The sequence below is a fragment of the Mobula birostris genome, chromosome 20, assembly GCF_030028105.1.
Source record: "Mobula birostris isolate sMobBir1 chromosome 20, sMobBir1.hap1, whole genome shotgun sequence".
Lineage (NCBI taxonomy): Eukaryota > Metazoa > Chordata > Chondrichthyes > Myliobatiformes > Myliobatidae > Mobula > Mobula birostris.
The window spans coordinates 56,982,166-56,988,686 of record NC_092389.1 but is presented as its reverse complement, the minus strand read 5'-3'; positions in this window follow the sequence as shown (position 1 = coordinate 56,988,686).

The window sequence follows — 6,521 nt, the reverse complement described above, 5'->3', positions numbered from 1 at the left end:
CTCACTACGATTAATTCTCTGGCAACTCAGAAAGTCAGACGTTTGAATCACTTGTACAATCAATGCAGTTGAAGAACTGATCTCCAGTGAACAAATGCTGGTGTGTTCTCAGCTCCCGGTTCCAGTGAATTTCACAGAGTTAAAACAGAAAACTTCATCTCAGAGACAGAATAAATTACCAGCTGGGATGAGATACTTCATCTCCAAGGATCGACAACAGATGTGTTGGTGTTGCAAAGAAAATATTTGGTTGCTTCTTAAATATCCAGACAGAGTCCGCTAAACTGATGTGTTGTTGTGTTTGAGATTTCCATACACAAGTATTCTGCAATTTCAAACCTGTAAGAATATTTGCAAAAGACATCAATGGGTGAAGGACAATATTTCAGGAGAGATTTCAGTCTGTGGTGAGAACATAAGAAATAGGAGCAGGAGTCGGCCATTTGGCCCTTTGAGCCTGATCTGCTATTGAATAAGATCATGGCTGATCTGGCCATGGACTCATCTCCACCGACCTGCCTTTTCCTCAGAACCCTTAATTCCCCTACCATCCCAAAATCTATCCAACCTTGTCTTGAATATATTTACTGAGGTAGCCTCCACTCCTTCACTGGGCAGAGAAATCGACAGATTCACCACTCTCTGGAAAAAGCAGTTCCTCCTCATCTCCATCCCAAATTCCCCCAAATCTTGAGGCAATGTCCTCTAGTTCTAGTCTCATCTACCAGTGGAAACAACTTTCCTGCCTCTATCTTATCTATTCCTTCAATAATTTTACATGTTTCTATGTGATCTCCTCTGAATGTGAGCTCTGGCGTCACAATTTTACCAACTTCAACACAAGCTGGGGGTTGTCTACTTGAGATATACCTCAGGATACTGTGGGAAGTGACAGAGGAAATTGCTGAGCCTCTGGCGAAGACCTTCGCACATCAATAGAGAGAGGAAAAGTACTAGAGGATGAGGAGATATTGTTCCCTTTTGAAGAAAGGGAGTAGAGATAAGCCAGGAAATTACAGACCAGTGGTTCTTACCTCAGTGGAGGGCAAGTTGTTGGAGAAGCTCCAGAAAGGCAGGATGTATGAGCATTTGGAGAAGCATAATCTGATGTGGGGTAGTCAGCATGGCTCTGTCTAGGGCAGATCGTGCCTTACAAACCTGATTGAATTCTTTGAGGAGGTAACAAAACACACTGATGAATGTAGAGCATTGGATGTAGAGTACATGGCTTTCAGTAAGACTTCTGATAAGATTCCTCATGTGAGGATCATTCAGAAAGTAATGAGGCCAGGATCCAAGTAGACCTTGCTTTGTGGATCCAGAATTGGCTTGCCCACAGAAGCCAAAAGGTGGTTGTAGATGGTGTGTATACTGCATGGAGGACGGTGACCAGTGGTGTTCCACAGGGATGTGTTATAGAGAACAGACAATAGGTGCAAGAGTAGGCCGTTCAGCCCTTCGAGCCAGCACCTCCATTCACTGTGATCATGGCTGATCATCCACTATCAGTATCCAGTTCCTGCCTTATCCCCATAACCTATGATTCCACTATCTTTAAGAGCTCTATCCATCTCTTTTTCGAAAGCATCCTGGGACAGGCTGGATGAGTGCGCAGAGACTAGGCCTCCACAGCCTTCTGGGGCAGAGCATTCCATATCTCCACCACTCTCTGGGTGAAAAAGTTTTTCCTCAACTCTGTTCTAAATGGCCTACCCCTAATTCTTAAACTGTGGCCTCTGGTTCTGGACTCACCCATCAGCAGGAACGTGCTTCCTGCCTGCAGCGTGTCCAATCCCTTAATAATCTTATATGTTTCAATAAGATCCCCTCTCAGCCTTCTAAATTCCAGAGTATACAAGCCCAGTCACTCCAATCTTTCGACATCTGACACTCCTGCCATCCCGGGAATTAACCTTGTGAACCTGCGCTGCACTCCCTCAATAGCAAGAATGTCGTTCCTCAAATTTGGAGAGCAAAACTGCAAACAGTACTCCAGGTGTGGTCTCACCAGGGCCCTGTACAGCTGCAGAAGGACCTCTTTGCTCTTATACTCAATTCCCCTTGTTATGAAGGCCAGCATGCCATTAGCTTTCTTCACTGCCTGCTGTACTTGCATGCTTGCTTTCAGTGACTGATGTACAAGAACACTTAGATCTCGTTGTACTTCCCCTTTCCTAACTTGACTCCATTTAGATAATAATCTGCCTTCCCGTTCTTACCACCAATGTGGATAACCTCACATTTATCCACATTAAACTGCATCTGCGCACTCACCCAGCCTGTCCCAGGAGCACAGGAGTACATTCAGCCAGAGACTCATTCCTCCAAGATGCAGCACAGAGCGTCATAGGATGTCATTCCTGCCTGTGGCCATCAAACTTTACAACTCCTCCCTAGGAGGGTCAGACACCCCGTGCTGATAGGCTGGTCCTGGACATTTCATAATTTACTGGCATAATTTACATATTACTATTTAACTATTTATGGTTCTATGACTATTTATTATTTATGGTGCAACTGTAACAAAAACCAATTTCCCCCTGGGATCAATAAAGTATGACTATGACTATGACTGTCCAAGTCACCCTGCATTCTCATAACATCCTCCTCACATTTCACACTGCCACCCAGCTTTGTGTCATCGGCAAATTTGCTAATGTTACTTTTAATTCCCTGATTTAAATCATTAATATACCTTGTAAACAGCTGCGGTCCCAGCACTGAACCCTGCGGTACCCCACTGGTCACCACCTGCCATTCCGAAAGGGACCCGTTAATCGCTACTCTTTGTTTTCTGTCAGCCAGGCAATTTTCAATACATATCGGTACTCTGCCCCCAAAACCATGTGCCCTAATTTTGCCCACTAATCTCCTATGTGGGACTTTATCAAAGGCTTTCTGAAAGTCCGGATACACTACATCCACTGGCCCTCCCTTGTCCATTTTCATAGTTGCATCCTCAAAAAATTCCAGAAGATTAGTCAAGCACAATTTCCCCTTCGTCAATCCATGCTGACTCGGACCGATCCTGTTACTGCTATCCAGATGTGTCATAATTTCATTTTTATAATTGACTCCAGCATCTTTCCCACCACCGACGTCAGGCTAACCGGTCTATAATTCCCTGTTTTCGCTCTTCCTCCCTTCTTGAAGAGAGGGACAACATTAGCCACCCTCCAATCCACAGGAACTGATCCTGAATCTATAGAACATTGGAAAATGATTACCAATGCATCCACGATTTCTGAAGCCACCTCCTTAAGTACCCTGGGATGCAGACCATCAGGTCCCGGGGACTTATCAGCCTTCAGATCCAACAACCTATCCACAACCATTTCCTGCCTAATATAAATTTCCTTCAGTTCATCCATTACCCTAGGTCCTTTGGCCACTATTACATCTGGGAGATTGTTTGTGTCTTCCCTAGTGAAGACAGATCCAAAGTACCTGTTCAACTCGTCTGCCATTTCCTCGTTCCCCATAATAAATTCACCCACTTCTGGCTTCAAGGGCCCAATTTTGGTCTTAACTATTTTTTTTTTCCTTTTCATATACCTAAAGAAGCTTTTACTATCCTCCTTTATATTCTTGGCAAGTTTACCTTCGCACCTCATTTTTTCTCCGCGTATTCCCTTTTTAGTTACCTTCTGTTGCTCTTTAAAAGTTACCCATTCCTCCGTCCTTCCACTCGTCTTTGCTATGTTATACTTCTTCTCTTATATTTTTATACTGTCCATTACTTCCCTTGACAGCCACGGCTTCCCCTTACTCCCCTTAGAGTTCTGAGACTCCTTCTCTGTGTGATGTTTATAAATGATCTTGATGAGGAAGGAGAAGGGTGCTGATGACACAAAAGTTGAGGGTGTTGTGAAGAGTCTGGACAGTTCTCCAGAGGTTACAGCAGGATGCAGATAGGATGCAGAACTGGCAGATGGAGTTCAATCCAGATAAGTGTGCTGTGGTTTATTTCGGTACATCAAAATTGAAGACAGAATACAACATTATGTTAGGACACTTGGCAGTGTGGAGGATCAGTGAGATCTTGGGGTCCATGTCAATTTTACACTCAAAGCACAGCGCTGATTAACATTGTTATTAAAAAGGCCTTCATCAACCATGGAACTGTGGTCAAGAGTGGTGAGGTAATGTTACAGCTGCATAAAAGCTTATTTATACCCCACTTAGAATATTGTCTTCAGTTACCTCATTACAGGAAGGATGTGGATACTATAGAAAACTTTGGAGCGACGGAAGATGAGAGGTGACCTGACAGATGCGTATAAAATGATGAAAGGCATTGATCGTGTGGATAGCCAGAGACTTTTTTCCTCGGGCTGAATTGGCAAACACGAGGGGCATAGTTTTAAGGTGCTTGGAAGTAGGGTCAAAGGGGATGTCAGAGGTAGGATTTTCACACAGAGAGTAGTAGGTGCATGGAATGCACTGCCAGCGATGATGGTAGAGGCAGATACCATAAGAATCTTTTGAGAGACTGTTAGATATGTACATGGAGCTCTGAAAAACACAGTGCGATGCGGTTGGGAAATCCGAGGCAGTTTCTAGAATAGGTTTCTAGAATCTATATTCTAGATTTCTGTTTCTATATGCACTCATCTTCTAACAAGGCACATCAGACATTCTGACTGACCATCAAATTCTGACCATTCCTGCCTGTGTGAGAATGTGCTATTTCTGACTTCAATCAACCGATGACTTGGCTCAATTTGTCTCTGTCCTTTGGTATTATTTCAAGTTCTGGTCGTGTTCCACAACACTACAAAGAGCACTTGTTTCTACATGCATGATACTGGAGATTTACTAATTACTTGGATTGCCTCCCACCAGCTGATTGACAGTGAGAAACCCATCGATGGCAATGCAAATGAATATAAAGTGGAGGGCAGTGGTTATTCTCATTAGAGTGCAGCACTTTTGTGATGTGAAAGCCAGAAGTCACTTGTCATCGAGGCAAAGGTGTTTTATATCGTTATTTACCCAGAGAGAAGTAAATCTGACGGAAGGTTTTATTTCCATACAGCACTAATTGACATTTTCACTGACTGGAAGCTAAATTCTTCAACCGAGATTAACTGGGAACTATATTTTTGTTCGGAGTTCATAATCTCTCGGATTTACATAGCTGGAGCTCGGCAGTGTTTGGCAGGTACATCCGCTCGCCCTTCCTTTGACTGTACGGGACAACGCCGGTACGATCGCACATGGCTGCCACTTTACCCAGAAGCCCTCACGAGGAGAAACCTCCCTGTCAGCCATTGAAATACAGGAATGCGCATGTGCGGCAAAACTGGCGGCGGAGACACCCGCGGCCTATGAGTCGAAAGCTTTCTTGGGCCCGGGTACGGATCGTGGGGCTGAGAAAGAGGGAAAGGACTAGGACTGTCGTGGGTTGCAGCACCAGTGTGGCTGGAAATCACAGTAATTGTCCTTTGGTCGCGTTTCAGACGCCGGTGATTACTTTTTACCGCCCGGGGCTCGCTCTTACCTGCCACCGATCGCTGCTAGCCTCTCGTCTACACAGCGCATGCGCGATATCCAGCATTGGTCCCGACGACCACGCATGCGCATTGGTTTAAATTGGAGACAATCTGCAGATGCGGAAATCCAAAGCGACTCACACAAAATGCTGGAGGAACTCGGGGAGGCGGCAGCAACTATGGAGAGGAGTGAACAGTCGGCGTTTCAGACCGAGACCTTTCAAAGCTCTTACTATCTCTTCTTTCAGTTAGTCCTGACGAAGAGTCTCGGCCCGATACGTCGACTGCACCTCTTCCTATAAATGGTGCCCGGCCGGCTGCGTTCACCAGCAACTTTTATGTGTGTTGCCCGTCTTCAGGACTGGAAAGGAAGGGAGGGAGTCAGAATGTGGGGGGTGATGAGGTGACAGGTGAAACCGGGAGAGGAGAAGGAGTAAAGTCAAGAGCTGTGAAGTGGATTGGTGAAAGAGATAAAGGGCTGGAGAATAATAATAATAATAATAAATACTTTATTGATCCCGAGTGGGAAATTCTATCGTTATAGCAGCAGTAGTTAAAATCACACTTAGCAGTGTGCAGACTTTACTAAATATAAAGTAGAGAATGATAGTATACACAATAATACTGTACCAATGTGCAATAATAATGTATGAAACAATATTGCAGTCTATTGGACTATGATCTGTCACAGAAAGATGTATTGAATTGACTTTATTCCACCATCATCCAGGTTGGAGTGAGCTCGCTGCAATAGGTACATGACGGTGAAACACCCAGTTTCAGTTCGGCTACCTAAGTCTGGGGAAGACCACCTCTGGCCCCGCCAAACGTGTGAGATTGAGGTGTGAGCTCACCCGAGACCCCCTGTTTGGGTGGAGGCTGCGTGATTTGTTTCCCTGATACAAGTCAATACCATGAAATAACAGACTGGACACCATACACAATTGAACGATTGAGCTTTACAATTCTCAATTTGACAATAGGGTTGGGACAGAAAAAAAGAGAAAGGGCCCAAGTCCAATGTGC